The sequence below is a fragment of the Mercenaria mercenaria genome, chromosome 1 (genome assembly GCF_021730395.1).
Source record: "Mercenaria mercenaria strain notata chromosome 1, MADL_Memer_1, whole genome shotgun sequence".
Lineage (NCBI taxonomy): Eukaryota > Metazoa > Mollusca > Bivalvia > Venerida > Veneridae > Mercenaria > Mercenaria mercenaria.
The window spans coordinates 120,697,774-120,724,367 of record NC_069361.1 but is presented as its reverse complement, the minus strand read 5'-3'; the positions used below and the strand labels follow the sequence as shown (position 1 = coordinate 120,724,367).

Here is a 26,594-nt window from a genome sequence, read left to right as displayed (position 1 = left end):
TCAACAGTTTCACCTGATATTTTAAGACCAATTCTCTGTAGGAACCAAAAAAAAGTTGGAAACTCATAGTCACAGATTTCCTTTAAACCGATTCTACTTGACGAGGGTGCAAAATTAAGAAAATCCTGTTTTTCATTTTTTTCAATATATGTCCCGATTACCATGGAAACGAGGATGCAAATCCCAAACTTGCTGAATTTTCAAAAAAGTAGGGGTGCATGCCTATTTTGTTATCTGGAAAGTACTAGAAAGTGTCCTTTATTTTCGTACTTGCAAATTTTAAAGGCAAATGAACAAGGTTTCATACCTAATATTTCCAAAAATTTATTTGATTCTTGTATGATCTAGACTTTTATCTGCAAGAAAAAATATATTTATGGAGCAAAACATATGTTTATATTGTGCTCTACATCTTGAAAAGTGCACAGGTCTCAGCAGAAAAGTATATTTGTTTGTATAAAGGGAAGATGATATTTCAAAATGAAACATAAATCGTAGTGGGTCATTCAGACACATTCTTGTAGATTTGGGCCAAAGTTTATGATTTGTGGCACTTTTCCTATTTTTATTAACTCCCCTTGATGCTCTTCATTTAGGAAATCACAAAGAGCTTATCTAAGTTTACTTCCTGGATTATGCTGAATTCAGATTTCTACTCGGATTTTGCAAATTTTAGTATATAGATACAATGACAGTCGGAGATTTTATGCTAAATGGGCGTGTGATGCTTGGATGTGTCCCTTCAAACCAAGTCCACGTTTAAAATTTGCTGGATAGCGGCATTGTTTGGGAAAATGCTCTGGCAGAAAAGAGTCTAAAATGTGGATAGACATCAGAGTCTGACCTCTGTCTGTTTATTTCCATAAGTGAAGTTTGTATCGACTGACTGAAGGATCAGTGTTAAAGAATAACACTTCAATGAAAACAGGTGAGTCTCATAATATTTTATGTTTTAATATGACATGTAAAAAATTCAAGCTATGCAAAATATGTGTTCACTTCCTTCTACAGATTCCAAGACCATACAGAGGTTATTTTCTTAAATATTGGACAGACATTTCTTATTATTTTACCAAGATAAAACATTAAGGCATTTTTCCATCATTTTGGGAATATCATGCACCAACACCAGTGGAATTGGGAAAATGCTCTCAGAAATTGTCTCATGTGGAAATTTCAAAATTACCAAAATCTATGTAAAGATATTTTTTGTGTAAAATATTCATGGATTATATTTCAGTAATTGAGCAACACTATAAATGTTGTAATAACCTAAATATAGATATATACAAGTTTTCAAAACCATTTTAAAACATCAAACACCCATATAAGGTAACACATTTGGGAATTTCATATTCAGACTTGGGAAGAAACATACTGTTTTCTTTGGGATTACCTCCTTTTATTGGAGGGAGATTTATAATGGAAAAAGCCCTGATTTTAGTTGTAAATGACCATTAGCATGTTTTTTTATGTTATTTGTAAAAATCAGATAAAGACATATTTTCATTTCAAAATGTATATATTTTTGTAAATTTATTTGTTTTGTTTTTCAGCTGTGGGTTGTTTCTTTTAAAAATGACTGCTTGATGATAAAGTTTCAAACAACTATGAAGTGAGTGGATGTTCTAGAGAGGTAATCATAATTTAGTCATTTGCAACAGTGTATGTGTTTGCCAAAGTACCTGTAGAAATATAGACTTACTGAAGTAAAAACTCACTGAATGCTGAAAAATGAAAACATTTAATTGCATCCATTGCTACGCATAAGTCAGAATGTTTTAATCTGCACATGCCTGTTTTACAAGTACATATTGAATGTAAATGGTTTGTGTCAAAGTTGTTACGTTTTTTTTAATTTATATTTACACATCAGAGGCCTACATGTATTTAAATAAAGAATAAAGTCCCCCACATGCCCATACTCATACAAGTATGAAATCTTGACCTCTCAGTCTATGATACAAGAATAGCTAGTAGGACTTCATATAACTTAAATTGACATACATTTGTATTGTGACTGTAAATATTGATAAGTTTTGAAATTTTAAAATATACCCTTTTTCAGAAAAGGACCCTCTGCACATGTATGATAAACAGATTTTACTTTTAAAGTGGTCCATATAATGTTGAAAAGGATGAAATCCTGTATCTGTCAAAATGTAACAACAGTAACAACCATTTTAGTTTGATTTGTGATTATTCCAGACTAATTCTTCAAAGAATGAATGATCATCATCATCCTTATATTGGAATAAAAGGAAGGAAGGTATCTACATTTTATTTATAGTTTGTCTTAGTGTCTGATCAGGTCTGATTTCAGATCTTTATAAATGCTTGATTGAATGTTATTTTTTGACAGAATATTTATGAACTTTGTTTAGAATTTCATGTATCTTAAATTTAATCAAAGTGTAGCAAAGTCAAAAGTATTTAATGTATTTCATACCATTGTTCCTTTTAAAATCATTTCAAGGAGGGAGAGGTCTATGTGATAAATTGTTTTCATTAAAAGAATAAAGGAAAGATGTATATATTATACATTTACTTAATATACAAAATTTATTAAATGATTGAAATAGTGTATGTAATTTTTATTCATTTACAAATTTTTGAAAGGAAACCCTCCAGCTGGCTTGTAGAAGATCAGTAGTTCTACCCAATAACATGATGTCACAAATAGTTTAAATGGAGAGCCCATCCCCATCCCACCACCACCCATAGTCAAATGAAAGACATTCAGATTGTTATTCTCTCACATCTCTATTTTTCAGTGACAGCTACAATCATGGTAAAAGTAAATGCAGTCAGAAGACCTCTGGTATCACCTGAAGAGCCAGCCTTCTCAAGATTCTGTATCAAATAAAAATAACAAAGACTGCTAAAAAGACTTCTTATAACTTGCAAATGTGCAGTCTGTGACATAACTGTCTGATCCAGGTAGTTAAGTGTTGACAAGATGACATTTCATCTCTATAGTTGAGGACACAAGTTTGAAATGCAGTATGTCATTGTGAAGGCAAAATGTTTATGAAAATAGTGTGTGTGTTTTCCAAATAGAGAGGCTGAAAGTGGGGAATCATCAATGAGTCTTTTTGGAATAAGTTATGGACATCTAAATAGTGAAGATCTGTCCCTTTTTGGATTGCCACAGACCATAATAATGATTGGTGCCTTTGACATAAATAGAAGAACTCACACTGGACACCCTGAAGATGTTGTTTGCATTAATGTTTCTTTTTCAGATTTATGGGAAAAAAATAGAATGTCATTTCTTAAAAATGTTGATAGTTGTTTAACCAAAGGCCATGTAATTGAAAAATGTCTTTATTCTTGACTTTATATTAAAATTTTAAAAAATCTGATACTGTTTGATTACTTTTGCATGTATAACATTAAATTTGTTGTATTTAGATTTGATGAAATTTAATGTATTTTGAAAAAGATGCACTTGAACATATCTAAATGGAATAAAGACATGACAGTCTTTGAATATCTGTAAAAAAGCACATGTTTTGCAGTTCTCATCAGATTTGGTTACCAATTTATAGCATAATTATACATGAAGGCTTATTACTCAAGCATATGCAGATCTAATTGTTTTTTTTTCTACCATAGATAATTTTATTTCATAAAGATTTTTTAAATATTTTAAAAATACTGAGAAAATATAGCAAAACAATGGCTGAATTAGTATACTTGATTTTGTGAGACTGTTGAAATATTACAATTCTTTTCCCTCTTAAGCCTGTATCATAAAATCATATCTTCTGATGAAATTTATTTTTTAAGAATGTTGCAATGCAGATTTTAATGAAAATTCATACATTTGTAAAGTTACCTATATTGTGTTAGGTAATAACTTAAGCCCATATATACTAATTGGCCAATGATTAAAGAGAACATCTGAGTTTCTAGCTGACTTTCTGACTAATTTAAGACCTAATTCATGTAACAACATCTATTAATCTTCAGAAATCCAGTAAAATTGTCATCTGTAAAACAGGTTTCATTCTACATGTTCTAAGATATACAAGGCATATAACATCCTATTTTACCAGCATGTATTTACTTTAATAAATAAAGTAGATTTAGTTGTGTATTTTGATAACTTTTGGAAAAAGCATTAGGAGATATGTCTTCAACTGCAGTTTGTATTAACTGAGTATTTACTGGCACTGGAATGTGCATGATCAGGGTTTTTCTGAAGAAATTTAGTAAAGTCTTAAATCTACATTATCTATAGCTATCTGTTAAAAGTCTAGCCATTGTCTTGATAGTTTGAAAGAATTAAATACATTTGAGCCGCGCCATGAGAAAACCAACATAGTGGCTTTACGACCAGCATAGATCCAGAACAGCCAGCGCAGTCTGGTCAGGATCAATCCTGTTCGCTTTCAAAGCATATTGCAATTAGAGAAACTGTTAGTGAACAGCATGGATCCTGACCAGACTGCGCTGATGCACAGGCTGGTATGGATCCATGCTGGTCGCAAACACACTATGTTGGTTTTCTCATGGCGCGGCTCATTTAAAGTTGTATCTAGCAAAATATTTACTAAACTGTTCTGTAGATAATTTGATTTAATTTGACTGTTAAAGGAAGAATGTACATCATGATTGTTATTACATGAACATACTGTATTATTTTTAAATATAATGATGTTTTTCAGTCTTGGATTACACTGTTATTTGTTCATAATTTTGAATTGTATTTAAAATGTATATATTAAATCAAATGGCGAAGTAGACATGATTTTGCTTTTACTACTATTTGTTTCCATGGCAACAAAATTATTTCCAAAGGTGAAAGGACACTAGCTGTCTTTACACAAACACACATAGATATTTTTATGCCGAATCTTCTCCTTAAATTCCTCGATTTCTCCCTAAATTCTGTGGAGGGAGAAGTCACTTCTCCCTAAAATTTTGACCTAGGATGATCCCTGTTTTTAAATGCAAAATTAATGTTGTAACCATGGCAACTTGAAAAAAAAAGTTGGACAGTCATGATTAGTAACCATACAATACCTTAAAGGCCAGTATCAGTTGATTATGAGTATTTCCAACTGCTTTGAAACTCAAAATTAGTTTACCCAAAAGAAAGAAAAGTGCATACAAGGTTGTTGAGAACTGACCTTATGACAATGCTTTAAGTTTCATAGATCATTATTATGGTTGTATCTTTCTTAATTCTGCCAAGAATGTGCTTCAGGTGCGTTAGATGCATTGACAGTTTGCAGATGAACCTTTCTTGTTTCATAGAATACAAAATTGATACAGAAAGTGCTTTAAAAAGTTCTGAATTATAATTTTCTTGTACGTTGCCATGGTAACGGAACATTCTCCTTAATTTCTAGACAAAGTGTTGGACAGTATAACTTTGTAAAATGATTTTACATGAAATACTTGTGTTTTGCAACAATTCTGTATCTGGCAATGTAATATTATTTCAGGTTATTCTCTAATTTAGGCATAAATGAGTTTGCTGAAAACTCATTTTTTGTCAATTTTCAAATTTCTGTAAAAAGCTCAAATATGAATGACCCACTAAAATTCCTCCTTAAATTGAAATGGGTATCATAGCTCTGCTGAATCCATACACGTATTATATTCAGATGCGTGCACATTTTTTTCTATTAGAAGTTGAAAAATATACATGCAGACCAATTTTTAAAGATAATGTAAAATCTTAAAACGGGGTATTTATAAAATTGTTGCTTCTAAAACTGTGAAAATGTTGAAAGACAATATTTGTTTTAAATAATTACTTCAGGTATGTATTTCAGGCAAATATGAAAATTAGTGCTTTATTTCAGACATAGAGACCACTATGTGTGAAGAAAATTGTAATATTTTGGTAAAATTTGACTCTCAGAAATTGCCATTTTCCGCAAAAAGTATAATGTTCCCTTTTCCATGGTAACCAGAGCTGATTCATATCTTTTCACCCTTGATTCTTCATATATGGCTTGAATACTAAAAAGGGTGCAAATATGAAGTAATTCTGAGACTGTGAGTTTCCGACCCCTTCTTTAATTTTTTGGTTCTTACAGAGAATTGGTCTTAAGTACAAAAGGGGAATAACCCATAAAATACAGATGCCACAGATATGTCCCTTTTGTCAAATGATGTAGGTAGTAATGTTGAACAATAAGTTTAAGTTTTTGATATAATGAAAATGCATCAAAATGAACATAAAATTATTCTAAGTAAAAATGAAAGGGGGCATAATTCATGAAAACGTGGCACCAGAGTTATGGCCCCTGTGTCATATGGTGTGGGTGATGATGTGGAACAACTAGTGTTTTCATACGTGACATTCCTCTGTATAAACACTATAATACAATAAACTGTTAATTATTGGATATTATGTATCATCTTACTCATTTTTTTTCCATGCTGATAATTTCAGAACCTACCGCTCTTCCAGCTCGTGTATGTGACCATATCTCTATATTACTCTACCTATATCTCTATCACACTGTCCTTTCTACCCTTTTCACTTCCCTCAAATATCTCTTAGTTATAAATGTAGATTGACAACCAAACCAATGTAAGGAATACTTAGTGTTTTTAAGTACGTTTAAGTATATGCAGTTACTACATTACCGTTTTCAAACAAACAAAATGAGATAAAATTTGTCCATGTTTCATTTGCATTTTTTCCATAGTTTATAAATACTTTATTTTCTACGTTACCAGCTATCCCTGCTATCTATTAGGAACGAGTTTCTAAATAAGCTAAGCGTTCTACTCAATACTTGATTTGTGCAAATGTATGTTTAAAAACAACTATACTTCAGAGAGCACCCAAACAGTGGCTCAATAAAAAAATACAACATCTAAAGAAACAAGTTAGAACGTCCGAGCGTACATGGAGGCGTTATGGTAAAACAGATCAGTCTGTGTCGTATAAACAAGTAAGAAATAAATATAATTTTGAAATCAAACGTCAAAAGAGAAACACACTCTGTGAAAAGATAGAGGACGCTAAGGGTGGTTCCAAGACTCTGTATGGATTGGTATCTGAGCTAACTGGTACAAAATCGGAAAACCCACTGCCTCAAGGAGAGTCTAATAATTCATTTGCCGAGAAAATTGCTGACTTTTTCGTGGCAAAAATCTTAAAAATACGTCAATCCCTTAGTGAATACCTAAACTTTGAACCTCAAGTAATGGATATAAAAAATTTAAACAAATTTACTGATCTGACTCAAGATTAAGTGAAAAATCTCATCAATGAATTAAATACTACGTCTTCAGAGTTAGATATTTTGCCAACACGTATTCTGAAATCACATGTAGATGAACTTCTCTCTAGTATCACTAAATTCGTGAATCTCTCATTAGAACAAGCTCCTGAATGGGTAGATTCCTATTCAAGGCCTCGTACTTGTAAGATTAATATCAACAATGCATATTCATCAGACCGCCATCTTGAATGCAGTGTGCCTCGGGGCAGTGGCTGTATCTCACCTACGCTTGAACTCTTTTTGTTGTCATTCCAAAATCCATATCAGTCTACGGTTTTGCTGATGATCATATAGCAAATAAATGCTTTCGTCCTACATCTGTATCCGCAGAATCACAAAGGTGCGAAATTATAATCAATGACTGGATGAATAGAAACAAACTGAAAATAAACACTTCCAAAACGGTATTTATTATGTTTAGTAGCAGACCTCAGTTGAACATATGTTTTACAAATTCTATTAGTAGTATAAGAATTGTTTGTTTTGGCGTTATTTGGCCCCACCCGACCCTTACCCCTCTTTTAAAAAATCCAATGCTGGACAATTAAAAACCCACAAGTTTCAAACCAACTAAAAAGTTTTAAACACATATAATATAATGAGTTTACAGAATAAAATATATTGTTTGAAAGAAAGAAGATTTACTGATAATATAAATCCTCATTATGTTACAACAAAAAACGGGAGAAAAATGATAATGGCTACCTGTTCGTCTTGTGGAAAAAAGAAATCAAAGTTCGTTAAAAGTGCAGGGGGTAATTTAGATATTCATAAAACAATGTTACCTTTGTTACCTAAGAAAGGACTCACCCTCCCAGGATATAATTATTGTGGTCCCGGGAATCCCCTAGACAACGGACCCCCTGTTAACGAACTAGACGCAGTATGTATGAATCATGATTATTGTTATGATAGTGGACTAAGTAAAAACGAATGTGACAAAGAAATGCTATCAAATTTAAAGAATACTAAATCAAAAACATTTGGAGAAAAGATTGCAAAACATTTAGTTGTAAAACCCACAATCAAAACGAAATACAAACTTGGTCTCGGACAAAAACGAAAATCAAAAAACGGGAAAAGGGGGTATACTCTGCCCCCGAAATAAATTGGAGTGATGAATTAGCAGAAGAATTACACAAACCAATTAAAAGAAAATTTAGGAAACGAAGAGTGATTGTCAATGATATTGATGATACTTGGTCTGCCGATTTAGTTGACATGCAAGCTTTTTCAAAATATAATAAAGGAGTAAAATACTTGTTAACCGTTATTGATATATTCAGTAAATATGCTTGGGTTATTCCGCTAAAGAATAAAATCGGAGAATCTGTTACAGAAGCATTTGAAAAAATAATTTTAGAAGGGCGATTACCAATAAATTTATGGGTGGATGAAGGAAAAGAATTTTATAATAAAAAGTTTGAATCATTTTTGAATAAATATAAAATTAACATGTACCACACATTTAATGAAGGTAAGGCTGTAGTAATCGAAAGATTTAATAGAAGTTTAAAAAGAATAATTTGGAAATATTTTACAGCAAATAATACTTATACTTATTTAGATAAAGGTACTGTTTACTTTAACTTATATGGTAATTTAAAGGTACCAAAGAGTAAAGCAAAATTTAAAATTAGTGATCGAGTTCGTTTAAGCAAGCTTAAAAGACATTTTGAAAAAGGATATACACCAAACTGGACAGAGGAAATATTTATAATTTATAAAATTAATAATACAAATCCAAGAACATACTCTATTAAAGATTTAAATAATGAAATAGTTCACGGTTCATTTTAAGAACAAGAACTTTTACCTACTACACAAGAAGTTTTTAGAATAGAAAAAGTTATCAGACGAGACTATAAGAAAAAACAAGCTTTAGTAAAATGGAAAGGTTACAATGAAAAATTTGATAGCTTGGTTCCATTTAGTGAATTGGAAGAAATTTAAATTGAAAATATATTATATAAATGAGTAATAAAAATTTAATTTCTAATAATGGAATAGAAACAATAGATCAATTAATTATTCACCTAACTAAACTAGCTGCTGCTTACAGAAAAAGTTATAAATTTTGTGGGAGAGTAAGCACTGGGTTATATATTACAACAAATATCTTTAGTTGTTCAGCTGCATTAGCACTTGTTCCAGCTATTCCTATATTTGTAGCAGCTGTTGGTGTTGTTCCATCAGTAATTACCATATTTATTAATAGACTAAAACTTAACGACAAGAAAGCTATTTTAAAATTACATCACCACAAAATAAAACAACTAATAACAAAAGCACGGATTGCGGCTTTAGCTGTTCATAACCCTAATGATCCTAGAAAAGAAGAAGGGAAAAAAGTTATTCAAGATATTTTTTCAATACTGTTAGAAATGCAGAAAGAAAAAAATTATTTAATGCCCTTTGAAAGATATATGAAAGAATTTAAACTTAACGGATATAAAAGTAAAAAAGAAGAAGAGTTAAATTAACTTTAACTTTAATTAAAGATTTTTTTCTATAAGTATTTTATATAAATGAGAAAAATTATATCAGTTGAAGGTAATATTGCATCAGGAAAAAGTACGTTTTTAGGCATTATTAAAGAATATAATCCTAATTTTAATATAATTCCAGAACCAATTCATCAATGGCAAAATGTTATGCACCCAAGCGGGAATTCATATAATCTTTTTGAACTTGCTGCCCAAGCACTTCAAAAATATTCATTTCCTTTTCAATTAGTAACTTTAAATAGTCATATAAAAATGTTAAATTCTGCTAAAAATTTTGATGGTGTTTCTTTTCTAGAACGATGTTATTTAACTAACAACAACATTTTTACAAAACAATATCACGACAACGGTGTTATAAATGATCCCGAATGGGCAGTATTATCTTTTTTTTAATTGATAATATTATTAAAATATATGGAAAAAACTCAATTGATGCTTTTATTTATGTTAAAACCGATCCTAAAATATGTTTTCAAAGACTTCAAAAAAGAAACAGAAGTGAAGAAAACAGAGTTGGATTAGATTATTTAGAAAAACTACACAAATTACACGAAGATTGGTTAAACAGAATGTCTCAAGAAGGTATTAGAATTTTAACAGTTGATAACAATTTAGAAAAAATAACTTTAAAATCTTAATATTAATTAATAATAACGAAATAACACAGCAACAACATTATGTTTGGATAAAAGACTTTAATAGATTAATGAATAACAAAACAAAAAATACAAACAAGAAACATTTTTGTAGATCTTGCCTGCAACACTTTACCCAAGAAAGAATATTAAAAGAACATGTTGAAAATTGTTTAGCTATTAATGGTACCCAAGGTGTTAAAATGCCACCAGAAGGTAGTAATGTAGAATTTAAAAACTACCATAAACAATTAGAAGTACCCTTTGTTATCTATGCTGATTTTGAAGCAATAACTAAAAAAGTTTCAAGTACCCAGCCAAATCCAGAATCTTCATTTACCGAAGAATATCAAAAACATATAGATTGTGGTTATGGTTACAAAGTTGTTTGTTGTTATGACGATAAATATACTAAACCAACACAGGCTTACAGAGGACCCAACGCGGTTTATAAATTTATAGAAAAAATGTTCGAGGAAGAGGAATATTGTAAAGAAATATTTAAAGAGCACTTTAACAAAGAATTAAGAATGTCTAAAAAAGACGAAATTGTATTTAAAAAGCAGAAATCTTGCCACATCTGTGGAAAAGAATATAAGAAAAATGAAACACCAGTAAGAGACCATTGTCATATAACTGGAAAATTTAGAGGAAGCGCTCATTCAGAGTGCAATATTAATTTTAGACTAACGCATAAAATTCCTGTTGTTTTTCATCATTTAAGAGGTTATGATTCCCACTTTATTATGCAACAAATAGGGAAATTCAAAAAAGAAATTAACGTCATTCCAAACAATATGGAAAAATACATGGCGTTTATGATTTCCAACTTAGTTTTCATTGACTCATTTCAATTTATGTCGCAGTCATTGGATAACTTAGTAAAAAACATCCCAGATTTTAAATATTTATCCCAAGAATTTCCTAAAAATAAACTTAATTTATTAAAAACAAAAGGTGTTTATCCATATGATTACATGGATTCATTCAAAAAATTCAAAGAAACTAAATTACCATCAAAAGAAGAATTTTATTCAGTGTTAAATGAAACTAATATTTCTGATAATGAATACGAACATGCTAAAAATATCTGGAAAAAATTTAAAATAAAAACAATGGGAGATTACCATGATCTCTACCTAAAAACTGACGTACTGCTTCTAGCAGACGTATTTGAAAATTTTAGAAGGTTGTGTTTATCATATTATAAATTAGACCCGTGCCATTATTTTAGTAGTCCTGGGTTAGCCTGGGATGCAATGCTTAAAATGACCGGAATTCAGTTAGATTTAATAACTGATATCGATATGTATTTATTTATTGAAAAGGGTCTTAGAGGTGGAATTAGCTATATTTCGAACAGATATAGCAAAGCAAATAATAAATATATGAAAGATTACAATCCAAAAGAAAAAAGTAAATACATTATGTACCTTGACGCCAATAACCTTTACGGTTGGGCCATGTCGCGACCTTTGCCCTCTGGGAACTTTAAATTTATATCCGAAAAACAATATAAGAAATTAATTATAAAAGGTAAAACTAATTTTATAATTGAATGCGATTTGGAATATCCAAAAGAATTACATTCTGCTCACAGCGATTATCCTTTAGCTCCAGAAAAAATTAAAATACCAGATGAATGGTTATCTAATTACAGTAAAAATATTAAAGAAAAATTTGAAATAGGAAATAGCAATGTTAAAAAACTAGTTCCAACTTTAATGAAAAAGGAAAAATATGTTGTTCATTTTAAAAATCTTGAACTGTATACACAACTCGGTTTAAAAGTAACCAAAATACATAGAGTATTAACTTTTGATGAAAGTCCCTTTTTAAAAGAATATATTGACTTTAATACACAGAAAAGATCTGAAGCAAAAAATTCATTTGAAAAGGACTTTTTTAAGTTGATGAACAACTCTGTATTCGGTAAGACGATGGAAAATCTGCGCAAGAGGGTTAATATTAAGCTGACCCATGATGAAAATATTTTATTGAAGTATATAGCAAAACCTTCATTTGTTAGTTCAACGATGTTTAACAAGAATTTATTTGGTATTCATAGAATAAAAGTAAGTTTATTATTAAATAGACCTTGTTACGTCGGAATGTGCATTCTAGACTTATCAAAATATTTAATGTATGATTTTCATTATAATTACATTAAAGAAAAGTATAAAAACTCAGCAAAGTTATTATTTACTGACACAGACTCATTGTGTTATGAAATTAAAACTAAAGATGCGTATAAGGACTTTTATAAAGATAAAGAATTATTTGATAATAGTGATTACGAAAGTAATTCAAAATTTTACTTCGGTAATAATAAAAAAGTAATAGGAAAATTTAAAGATGAAGCTGCCGGCATTCCAATAGTTGAGTTTGTTGGATTATGGAGTAAAATGTATTCATATTTATTAGAGAATTCATGTGAGCATAAAGCTCAGATTAATATTAAAAAATGTAAAGGAATTAAAAAGAGTGTTGTTAAGAAGACAATAGTTCATAAAGATTACAAAGATACTTTGTTTAACTCAACACAAAGTATGCATAAATTTAAAGTTATAAGATCGAAAAAACATAATGTTTCTAGTTATGTTATAAATAAAACATCATTATCATGTTATGATGAAAAAAGATATATCCTCGAAGACGGGGTTACTACCCTGGCTTATACATAAAAAAATAAAGATTTATACATCTTTCACACTTTAGAAAGAACATAGTTTCTTATTTTTAGGACATCTTTTACGATGTATTTTTTTCACACTTTAGAAAGAACATAGTTTCTTATTTTTAAGACATCTTTTACGATGTATTTTTTCGCACTTTAGAAAGAACATAGTTTCTTATTTTTAGGACATCTTTTACGATGTAATTTTTCTTTGGGACACCACTTCCTAATTTTTAGCTCCGGTCTAGAGAAACATAAGTTTCTTTTTTATGATTGTTTTAGGAGAAGCATAAGTTTCTACTTAAATAATAGAATCATAAATGGTTAATTGAATATTTTTAACATTTAAACCAGTAATAGAAATAACATGATTCGTTTTAAATTTATTAGCATAATTAATAGAAACAGATTCATTTTTTCTGTTATTTTTTACATCGTAACTTTGAAGAATTATATTTTCTTTGTTTTTTAGTTGTAATTTAGCTTCTCCTTTATCTAATTTAATTGCATCAATAAGAATAATTAAAATACAATTAAAATTAATTGTTACATTATTACCATTTTGAACTAAACCAGGACTAGCATTTACAGTTTTCCACTGAAATAATCCACTATCAGTATCTTCGGTATAACATGTTAGGAACAATGGAGGTTTTCTTATTATTTGTCTTTCTATTTTACTTACTTTTTCGTTTATATTATTGAATATTCCCATTATATGAATTATTCTAGTTAAATAAAAATACAGTAATTAATTAAAGTTTTTAATTCAAAAGTTTTCTTTCTTTATAATTTATATATTCCTCCAATATGGAGAATTTGACATGACTCTCCGCCATAAGATTAAATGATACTTCTGTAGATGATGAATTGTGATAAGGATGAATGTCAAACATTGTCCTTTCTGTTAAATAAATTTTAATTTTTTTTTGATATCTACATAAAATGTATAGGGGGGATTTCTTCCATCTATCTCGGGTGTTATATTTACACTCCCACCGGGAAATTTACCAGTAAAACCATCTTGCCACCACCTAAAAAGAAAATGTGATATTTTGCATTTTTCCATATCATCAAACGACGTTAAATAAACCCTAATATCTTTTATATAAATTCCAGCCTTTTTGGTTGAAAACACATTTTTTAATAGCACATCCGGTACAGCTAGTTTATATTCTTGGTTTGTGTTTATAAAATCTTTATAATCTACGACATTACCAGGTTTCAAATTAAATACACTAAAATAGTCCGCACCACTATTAATTATATTTTCATATAATGAATTTATCCAGACACTGTTGCGATCAAAATACTTTTTCATTTTTATATATGAATGTATTCTAAAGGAACCTGGTAGTTCTCCAGTATTATAACCACTGTTATATTCAAAAGGAAACACTTCACGCTTTTTTACTTTTTCCAGTTCAGATTTATATTCTGCAAATTTATTTTCATGTTCAAGAATTACTTCAGCTAAATCATCAACTCGTTTTGTTGTAGCAACTTCAGAAGCAGACAAATTGTCAAGAGTATTCTTTGTTCTAGCTAATTGTGTTTCTTGTTTTAAGAAAACATTTTTTACTTTTGTAATTTCTTCTGCATTGGTGGTAATTACTTGGGTATTAGCAGTAATTGATTCTCCTTGTTTAGCTGATATTTCAACTACAGAGTCCAGATCATTTATTATTTTTTTAATTTTATCATTAAATTCGTTGATATCTTCTTGTAATAAACCTGTAAGTGTACTTAATTCCGAATACTTTAAATTATGACGTGTGTCAACAGTACTAATCAAGATCTGGAGTTGTTTCTTTAAATTTTTTAGTTGATCATTAATTGTGTTAATTGCTTCTCCTTGTTTAACTGATTTTTCAACTACAAGGTCCAGTTCATTTTTATGTTCTTCAACTTTAGCATTAAATTCATTAATATCTTCTTGTAATTTTTTTGTAATATTACTTAAGTCTGCATACTTTAAATTATGACATGTGTCAACAGTACTAGTCCAAATTCGAATTTGTTTTTTAAAGTCATCTATTTTAGAATTAAGCTCTTTTTTAAGGTTATTTAATGTTGTGTCATGATCATCACCTCTTTGTGAAGCTGCCTTTTCCAATTCAGATTTATATTCTGCAAATTTATTTGAAAATGTATCGAGTAAATCTTGGTGTTTTTCTGTAAAGCCAGTATTTAGTTTATTTATTTCTGTTCTGATTTCTAACTGATACATATTTTGTAACTTTTTCTCAGCTTCAATAATCTTGTCTTTTAGTTCTTCATGTTTAATCATACTATCTTTTAATTCTTGAACTTGAGTGTATAACTTTTCAAAATTTGTTTTAAATACTTCTTTTATGTTTTCATCTGTCAAATTAGATTTCTCTTCAAGTTCTTTAATAGTATCAACCATAGCTTTCATTTCTTTTTCAATTTTGTCTTGTAATTGAACTATTAATAATGAATTATTTTTAAAATCTTTTGTTAATTCTTCAATATTCTTTACTTCCGTTTCTAGTGTCTGTTTTATACTTTTAATATCTTCAAGGTTATAGTCATCTATTACACCCTGAACTTTTTTAAACATAAACCGTCTTGAAACTGCATCGTTGGGTTTATCTGGATTTCCTAGGTTAATAAGGTTATTACCTCCCATATCCAATGCTCTGTTCATTGTGTTATCAAGTTCCCTATTTCTTTGAAGATATGATTCGGATTCTTTTTTAAGTTTTTTGAATTGTTTTTAGTAGCATAATCACTTAAATCAATATCAAATTTAACTTTACTTATACTGTCAGGTTGATTAATTTGTTTTACATCATTAAAAACTCCCATCTATATAATTCCTTTTCTAAAAAACTTCCTTGGTTTGTCAATATATAAGAAATCATATTTTTGATTTGTTGCATTAGCAAAAGAGTTAGGGTTAATATTTTGTTCATTACAAATCATATCATTTTCTCGTTTACTTGGACTTTCAAATAAAATATAATGTGAACAGTTAATCCGAATATCTTTTGGTGTTTTATAGTAAGACTGACTTAAATAAATAACACAACAGTTTTTGTGGCGTCCTTGAATGAAGTATTTTGTTATTTCATTCTGAACCTTTTTATCTTCACATACAAAATTATCAAATATTACTACTTTTTGTTTTTCTGATTCAAGATTCTCACAGGGTTCAATTTTGTTGGAATCAGCTGAATATTCAAGTATTTCATTTGGATCTACTTTAATTATTTTTGCAATTTGGCTTAAGTGGTTAATTAAATCTTGATAATTAGATTGTTCTAAGTTTTTAACATATAGGTATAATTTATCATAATATATAAGAGGTTTTCGAAGTATATGCATTAGTGTATTTGTTTTTCCAGATCCAGAAGATTCACATATTAACATTCTAAAACATGAATCCGGCATAAAGGGATAATGTTGTTTAAAGTTATTGGATTTATTACTTTTTGTATCATAATTTGGAATTTCCATTGTATAATAATATTACATAATCTTACATTATCTTACATTATCTTACATTATTTTACATTATCTTACATTATCTTATATTATTATATAAATGCAATCAAAACTTAATGAAATAAGAATAAGAAAAATCTTAGTCGGACAAAAGATGAGGGCTCTTAGAGAAGAAATAATGAAAGAAAAAATTAGAAAAGCTACAAATCGAGATATGTACACTGAAATTTATAAGCCAATTACTGAAGGAATAAAAAGTCAAAAAGAAGAATTGTCAAATCAGTTAAAAGCATTACCTGGAATTAAGGAACAATTAGCGTTACTTCCAAAAAGTATATCAGAAGATCTGACACAAGGTATTACTGAATTAACTTAAGGAATGCAAGAAGAATCTAAAAAACAACAAGCTTTAAAATCAACTCCTTATACACCGATAGATTGGGGAGATGAACCTGCTGAATGGGTTCCTCAAGATGAATTTGAGAAATTAGAAGATTATGGAAGAGAAAAGATGGGAATAACTAAAACAACTGACGATACATCCAAAGAATTAGAAGAAGAAGAATTAGGAGCAAGACCAAAAGAATTTTATGCGGAGGTATTAAATAAAAAAAATGATTTAGATCTTTTAGATGCAAAACAATTTTGGACACCGCAAGAAGTGTTTGAATTTTTTCACACTGAATCTGAAAATCCTGATGAAAAAATGACTAGGGAAGAAGTTGAAGATATCATAGAAAAGGTATCAAAGAAAATAAAAACAATGGGTAATAAATCTGCTGCAATAACTAGAATGAAAAACCCCACAAATCTCGATCTAAAACAAAAGGAAGCAATTATAACTAAGTCGGATAATTATAAAAAATATAGAGAAGTAATCAATGATATTCTAAAACAAGGAGAATATATGGGAAAAGGAATAAGATATAACCCATATAAAGTTTCACCAAAAGGACATTATGGTAATTTAATTATTAACTTAAATAAACTTTATAGTCAAAACAAATTAATTGCTAAGGATAGAATAACTGGAAAAGAAGTAATTAACACTAAAGTAGATAATGATTTGATTGATTTGATTAATAAAAGATATAACAACGATAAAAAACATTCAATTCATTCTAGAAAAATATTTAAAGAATTAACAGAAAAATCAGGATTACCTATCAATAAAAGATCTTTGAAATTTAAAAAAGTAATTAGGGGACAGGGTTATGACGTTTGTCCATGTAATCCAGAAGAATTGGTTAATGACTTGGAGTTAATTTGTGGTTCGATTGATGCTGGAAATAATAATGAAGAACTAAAAAATGAAGGTATTAGGGTAGTAGATCAATTATTAAAAATGGATAAATTATTACCAAAACAACATGAAATGTTATATAAAAAATATTTTTCTTGAATATATAAATGGAACAAAAAATAGTATTAAGTTCTGAAACAGTTAAAGATGATAATAAAAATACTCCGAGTGATTTTACAATCAGATTTGGTCGTTCTTTAATTTTAGATAAAAATAAAACTTATGTTGTTGGTTTGGATAGTATTAACACTATGACTTATTCTTGGCATAATATTAGTGATGAATATGATAATAAAAGAATTCGTTATAATAATGGTAAGGATTGGAAAGATATTATATTTACAAATGGTTCTTACAGTTACACTGATATTAATAATTACATAAGGGAAACATTAATAAGAATGATGATTATGAATTTGATAAATCAGACATTGCTCCAATAAGTTTGGAATTTGATTTAAGTAGTTTTAAGATTTTGATTTCAATTAAAGATAATTTTATGTTGGATTTAAGAATGTCAATTTTTCTGACATTGCTTGGATTTGAGAAAGAAGCATTGAGAAATACTGAATGGGGAACTACAGCACCAAATATAACTAACTCTGAGGATACAATTTATATTCATTGTGATCTTATTGATAATTCACTTGTTGATGGTAATTTTAGTGATATTATCTATGCTTTAAGTACTGCAGATTTAACAAGAGCTTATCCATTTACAAAAGAACCACAAAGAGTTGGATATTCTGAAATTAATAAAAATATTATAAATTCAATAAGAATATATATTACAGATATATTTGGTAGAATAATTAATTTTAATGAGGTTGAAACACGTTTTACATTGATATTAAAAAAATTAATTAAAATTTAGTTTTATATAATGTACAAGAAAGTTTATGATAAAAATAAAAGGAATATTTATTTATGTTGATGCTCACACGGGAAAAGAAATCATACACGGTATACCTGTGGTCTCCGAGGACGCAGTCCTTGGTACAGGTATCTTTGACACTTTAACGAAATTGTTTTCAAGTGGAGTTGCATCTTCAATTAGCACAGCTGGAAAAAAAGCTCTGGAAACAGCAGGAAAAAAGTGGAACAAAAATGGTTGGAACGGAAGTTGGAAATTTGGCTGCTAATAAAATTGTTGAAAAATTTAAAAAGAAACCTGCTCCGGCAGTTGGTGATTTAATTGTTAAGGAATTACAAGAAAAGAATAACAGTAAAAATAATAAGGAGGAGGATATCAATATGAGAATAAATAGAATATTGTCAGGATCGGGGACGCGTAAACGTATTAATAGATTAATTTATAAAAAAATAAAAAAATATATAATATATACATGTTTAGAACAAAACAATATTGTGAAAGATATGAACTAACTCCTATTCAATTAGATACAGCTTTAATCTCTGTCTTGGGAAATAATGTTAAGCAACAAAAAAACGGATATCACTTTACAATTAATGATAGAAGCTCATATTTTGTGGGTTTAATGGTTATTTTGAAGTAAGTTTTAAAGTAAATAAGTAATAGTTATAGTATGTGTGAGAGTGTGTTACCAGGATATATCAGAGCTAGGGGTACATCGAGGGTATTTTTCTCTGCACATATCGTCGAGGCCGGTAGGCCGAGACAGATATGTGAAGAGAAAAATAACGAGATGTACCCCTAGCCCTGATATAGCCTGGTAACACACGAGCACTACATATTATAACTGTTTTATCGCATAGTTTATCATTAAAATTTATATATTATTTTCATTTAAATTTGTTTATAATTATTTTTACTATTTTGATTCCCTTTCTGCGCCTCGCTGACTGAAACACTAAAACTTCTGTTTTAGAAAATGTGTTCCCCAGATAAAAGTACCCAACAAATTTCTGCATTGGTTTTAAATCTTTGCATTTCATTGGCCAGACATATTGTAAAACTTGTTGTTTTGTTTGTAAAAAAAATCAAAGAAAAAGAAACATTTGAGAAATCTCAGAATTTCATTTATTTCATGTATTTCTGAATTTGGCAATAACTATCAAGTTTTTTAAATATTCTAGTTTATTTATTCTTTTACTTTATAAATGTAGGTGTTTGTGACAATTCTTCCTCTATGAACTGTAAATTGGAGCTAAAATCATCTTTTCTTTGAAAGGAAAAAATTATACTCCCTTGATAGGACCTCAATAGAGAAAAAGTGTTCCGATATATATCGGAACAGTTTTACTGTGGTGATATATATCGGAACACTTTTTTTCTTATGAAACTGCATAGAGATTTCCGTGTTGATATATATCGCAACAGTTTTGTAAGATATCAGCACAGTTTTGTAGTAATAATGTGTGTTACTATGTATAACATGCTGCAAAGATCAAAGGAAAATTGCCGCACTATGCGATAAGCTTGTTGATGGTAATGGTTATGCTGATGGAGATCTAATTGCTTTAATTAATAATGCAGCTTCATTAATTGATCAGTTAGTAGTTAAACAAAATGGAAAAATTGTATATGATTGTAATAATTTATACAAAGTAATAAATGTTTAAGAGTTTGGTTGAATTGTCTAAAGATTATGCAGAAACAACTGGAACAAATGAATTTATTTATTTAGATACTACTGATACTACTGTTATTGCTGATAATAAAGGCTTTGCTTCTAGAAAGTTATTAATCCAGGATGGTAATGAGGTAAATGTTAAAATTCCACTAAATAATTATTCATTTTTTCAGGGTTTAGAAACTAAAATTATACCTCCAAGTCAAATTCAAATAACACTGCAGCTGACGGATGATGATGAATTAATTTTTAGAAATAATGATGCTGCTGCTGGTAGAGTAATTGTAACAAAATTAATTCTATGGGTTCCGCGTTTAATTTTCAATGAATTTGGACATAATCTAATTGTTGAAAGATTTAAAAAAGCAAGATGGTCATACCTTCGGGAAATGATAACACAATCAACTGATACACGACAAACGAACATAACTTTTAGTATAACAGCTGGTGTAACAAACCACAACATGTATTTATTTATTTACAACGACCTAATAAAAGCAATGCACAAAGAAAGAATCCGCATTTATTAGATACATTTAAAGTTAATGATGCAAATAGTGATTGTACATTGGAATCTTGCCGTCTTGAAGTTGGTAATGGTGTTTTTTATCCAGAAACAGAATACACAAGTATATCAAGAATATATGATGATGTAATTAATTATTATTATAAACAAAATAATAAGACTACTGGAAGTCTGCTAAATAGATCAAACTTTAATAATTTATTTGGATTTGTTCATTTTAACTTGGAATATAAAAAGGAAGTAACTACAGAAGATCCTAAACATATTACATTAACAGCTAAATTAAATGTTCGGCCGGCAGAAAATGTCCGTGTTTATGCAATTGTATTGTATGAAGAAACAGTTGAAATAAATACTATTGGAAATGAACTTATTATTGTTTAAATAAAATAAAATTAAAATAAAATAAAATTAAAATAAAAATAAAGTATATAATGTCATCAAATTATATTGAATATAAAGTAAATTTAACAGATGGGCAAAAGAAAAACTTAGCAAAAGCTTATAGTAATAAAACTCCATATAATTTTAGATTAAAATATGAACAACTGCATGGAAACTTTCCTTTACTTTTGACAAAGACACAGATTAATCAAATTAAAAAGTCTATTAGAAATAATAAGGGGTTAGAAATTACAATTTCAAAAAAACAAATGTCCAGTCAAGGCCAAAATGGTGGATTTTTAGGAGCTTTAGCTGGTTTGTTAGGAAAAACAATTCTTCCAATGGCAGCAAAAGTAGCTCCAAAAATATTAGCCCCTCCAGGTATCGGAGCCCTCTCTGGGCTGGCCAGTACCGGTGTTAGTAAGTTACTTGGGAATGGTATGATTTCGGTAGCTAATGATAAGAGAAATATGATATCGCCATATCTTACACCTAATCAAAGAAAGCAACTAGTAGGGTCTGGAGTAATTAAATTAACACAAAAACAGAGACAAAATGGCGGCTTTTTGGGTATGCTGGCTGCTAGTCTAGGAATACCTTTGATTACATCATTGTTAAGTGGGAAAGGATTACAGATTGGTTCCCAACGGAGGCCGTACAGACGAATTCCTATAGTAAAAAAAAATAAAATTTATAAACAAACCAATTTCTAACTTTGAAATTGAACAATGGGTTAAAAAATTAAAAAATAAAAATTTTAGGGGTGTATTTAGTAGAAATAATTTACCAAGAGTGAAACTCTCGGAGACCGCAGGTTTACCAAAATCAAAGTTGAATAATGAATGCGGAATTTTAAATTTGGACGACTCTGTTGGACCTGGAACACATTGGGTTTGTTACTTAAATACTTTGTATTTCGATCCATTTGGACTTCCTCCGCCGAAGGAGGTAACTGAATATATACCCGGAGTTAAGTATAACAACATACAATATCAAGACAAAACAAGTACACTTTGTGGTTATTATTGTTTATTTTTCATAAAGATGTTACAAAACAAAGTATCGCTGTACGACATATTGTATAAGGTTTTAAATATGAAGAATGTAAATCAAAACGAACAAACAATTACGAACTATTTTAATAAATAATATGAAAATGTACCTAAAACGACTCCTATACTACTTTCAAAATGTGTGGAAGTAGCGTAGTAACTAAATCTAAAAATAGACGTGAACATCGTACACGGAAGTGGTAATAATACATGGGAATTCTATTAATTCTAAAAATAGACGTGAACTTTGTACACGGAAGTGTGTAGTAACTAAATCTAAAAATAAACGTGAACATCGTACACGGAAGTGGTAATAATACATGGGAATTCTATTAATTCTAAAAATAGACGTGAACATTGTACACGGAAGTGGTAATAATACGTGGGAATTCTATTGATTCCAAAAATAGACGTGAACATTGTACACGGAAGTGCGTAGTAACTAAATCTAAAAATAGACGTGAACATCGTACACGGAAGTGGTAATAATACATGGGAATTCTATTAATTCTAAAAATAGACGTGAACATTGTACACGGAAGTGCGTAGTAACTAAATCTAAAAATAGAGTGACGTAGAAACTAAATATAAAAATAGACGTGAACATTGTACACGGAAGTGCGTAGTAAAACAACTATCAACCCAACTCAACACAAATTTCTCCAATCAATTTTCTCCTTTTCACCAATGTTCCGATATTTATGCAACATTTAAGTAAATTTTTATGTTTTTCTATTAAATCATGAACTAAAACAAGATGCCGACAATATGAATCTGAATATGGTATGTTATGATGGTGAAGATAATATCCAAGAGCACAATCCTTTGGGCTGTTTTGTTTCAATATTTTGATAATCATTCCAATGTTGAAAGTACAGTAAACAATTGATCTTTTGTTATTACGTATTTGCTGGTCTAGACTTTTAATACTTTGAATACATTTTTCTGGATTTGAAGTATCCACATTAGAACTCTGTACATTTTCACCCTGTCCAAACGATTTTACCAATTCGTCTTTCAATTCTTCTTTCAAATTGCGTGGGGGTCGTTGGGCGGTTGGTTTTATGGCGTCTGCCAGTTTGAAGTAATATTTTGTGTCGAACAGTTCAATCCATTTTGCGCATATTTCGTCTTGGCTGTATTTATCTCTTAAATGGGATGTTATCCGTATCATATCTCCCAGCAATTCCGTTGTTGTATCTTTATCCCTAAAATGAAAACAAAAAACTCATTACATATTCCACAACATATACAAACGTGGGTAAATAATTAAAGACACAAATATTGTTCTAAGACTTGCCAAAAAGATAACTTACATCTTAGTTGTTTAAATTATTCCTTTACTGTTCTATTATTGAATATATCTGTTATGAAAGCTGGTTAGTGTAAATGATTCATCGCTTCCGCTTTCGAGTGTTCTCGAGTGGCATAATCTTTTAAAAGGTAATAAAATATAACTTACATTTTATGTGTTTAAATTCCTTTATTCCTTTGTAATTATTTATAAGTATAATGTTGTTTGTTTATTTGTGTAAACGTTATTAATCCGTCTGATAAAATAACCGCCAATTGTTAAAATTCCTTGTGTGTTATGTCTAGACAAAATCAATCTCCTTGTTGAGGTTGATTGAATGCTGCGCAACTCTCTCTTTGTCTGGCGCCATGGCAACCAGACTGATATTTGCTACGGTAGTATAAATCTAATGCAATAAGGACACTACTATTGAAAATTGTTTCTTAGTGTTTTAAATAGGTTTAAACTTGTGGGTTTTTAATTGTCCAGCATTGGATTTTTTAAAAGAGGGGTAAGGGTCGGGTGGGGCCAAATAACGCCAAAACAAACAATTCTTATACTACTTCTATTAATATTGCCGGTGAAGATGTCAAACGTAAAACCACAATTAGATACCCAGGTTCATTTCCTGACGAAACCTCGAACTTTAAAGAATATGTAAATCGCAAATTCCGTACAACTATGTTGGATTACCTACGAATTAAGAATATCCGAAAATACTTAACAAAAGCAGCCACTAAAATTTTAGTTTAGTCTCTAGTTATTTCACATCTGCATTATTGCAATGCCATACTGTATGGTGTAGCTAACCGCGAGGTGCATAAGATGTAGCGTATTCAAAACATGTGCTCAAAACTTGTCCTTAACAGGAGGAAATTTGACAGTTCTAAACAAGCATTGTAACACTTATATTGGTTGCCGTGAAAGCAAGAATTAAGTTCAAGATACTTTCTTTCATGTATAGCTGTAACACTGACAGAGGACCTCTGTATTTAACATAATTGCTTACAGAATATATTCCTATCAGACTGTTTGAGATTATCTGAAAATTCTGAATGTCGTTATGCTGTTCCATACATATAAGTGCAAAACATTCAATGATAGAAGTTTCTGTACCTTTGGTCCAAAGCTTTCGAATGAACTGCCGTTAGAACTACGCAAAAGTAAATCACTTGACACATTCAAAAAAAAAAAAATCTTAAGACACTGTATTTCAGAGATTTTGCGGTATTCTTTTAAAGTTTTTGATAACTGTTTATTATGCGAAAACAGCGGGTGATAGTTCTTATGTTTTTGTAAAAGGTTTCACATTTCAACTTTTATATTTTCAAGGTTTGTTCAATAAACGCACTTGTGGGTAAGGCTTCATGGATAGGGGAGTGTGTGGTATTTCTTTCTTAAATAATATATGATGACACCGTTAACCGGGGGGTTTGAAGCTATCTATGCAGCTCGTCTGGGCGTATCAGATGCTTTAAGCACTGTTATTCGCAATAGGGGAAAAATGATCTCAAGGTAAGAGGTGCGGTCATAACTGTTCGTTATTAATATTGTTATAATAACTACCATTATTATTATGTACAACGCCATTGAATATATCATTGTATAAAATAGGCGTTTAATAATATCATTCAGTTTTAGTTTCAGTTTGCTGTATACCTGCTGAAATTAAATATTGTTTAAACCAAACGCGTTTAAACACCCAATTTCCTTTATACAGACTACTGACCGTTCCAAGGCGATGCCCTATTTTCAACTAGTTTTCTGTCTGTCCTGTATTGTCTGTTGCGTATGTTTTCTTGTTTGTTGTGAACATTTTGTCTTCCCTTCCTTCACTCCCCCTATGCCCCCCCCCCCCCCCCAATTTCATTTCCCTTTGCATTTGCGCTCCTTTTTGCATCACTTTCCCCCTTTACTTAGTTTTCGTGGCCCCCTTTATTTTTGCTGCCGGAATCCTAAGGCGATACAAGATTGTTTTCCTGCTTATAGGGGATCGTTTGTGTGCTTGTGAGACTAAAGTGGTGCCCTACTGTGTTCTTGAATCTTACTTGTATGTTTATCTATGTTAGTTAGATCAGTGTGGTTGTGTGTTTATCTTTGGTACGTAAGTGCAAACGCTATTGTGGTTTACGTTGTAGTGTAAATGTGATTATGTAACGTAACATTTCCCTTGTTTGTATATTCATCCATATTCTACTTTCCTCTTCAATTTCCTCACCCATTCCACCCAACTCCCCATTTTACCCCTTACCACAACCTTCCCCCCTCTTTCTATATTTTGCATAATTTTTTTTTTTGGGGGGGTTGGATTTAACGTCGCACCGACACATGATAGGTCATATGGCGACTTCCAGCTTTGATGGTGGAGGAAGACCCCAGGTGCCCCTCCGTGCATTATTTCATCACGAGCGGGCACCTGGGTAGAACCACCGACCTTCCGTAAGCCAGCTGGATGGCTTCCTCATGCATAAATTTATATGTACTTGTTAGACTTTTTAAGCTACCCGTCTGTAAAATTACATGATGTCACTGTGAATATATAGTTGTCTTGAATGCTCTTGTTTTCGACATATGAAAGGAAGACTCCTGGCATTAGATTTTATCATTTTATTTTTGCTTTTCATAAATATATACTAAGCTATGGTATGCCACATTTCATCAATTGCTCTCTTACATGTTTCTTAGTGGTGAAACAAACACTAAGAAATTAAATTTTATTAAAATCTTGATAACAATAATTAGAAGTTAGTGTCAGCTTTATAAGCATTTAATATGGTAAGTCAAGATTCACCTGCTGACTTACACTCTATTTAATATCAAAGACACATCTTACTCTTCAGATAAACAGAAATTGCAATTGTTCCTATTGTAAGGATCTAAAAGTAGGATGTCAACTCCTTCTGCTACAGTGGAAGGCGACTGTGATATGAACGC

General features: G+C 30.1%; 1 long non-coding RNA gene across 1 annotated transcript; it reads left to right on the top strand.

The window, feature by feature from the left end:
* Nucleotides 1-333: 333 nt before the first annotated feature.
* Nucleotides 334-3,207, top strand: LOC128555387 (uncharacterized). The gene is made up of 3 exons (XR_008370028.1): nucleotides 334-1,636; nucleotides 2,209-2,269; nucleotides 2,775-3,207. It is a non-coding gene; the product is annotated as an uncharacterized LOC128555387 (long non-coding RNA).
* Nucleotides 3,208-26,594: the final 23,387 nt, after the last annotated feature.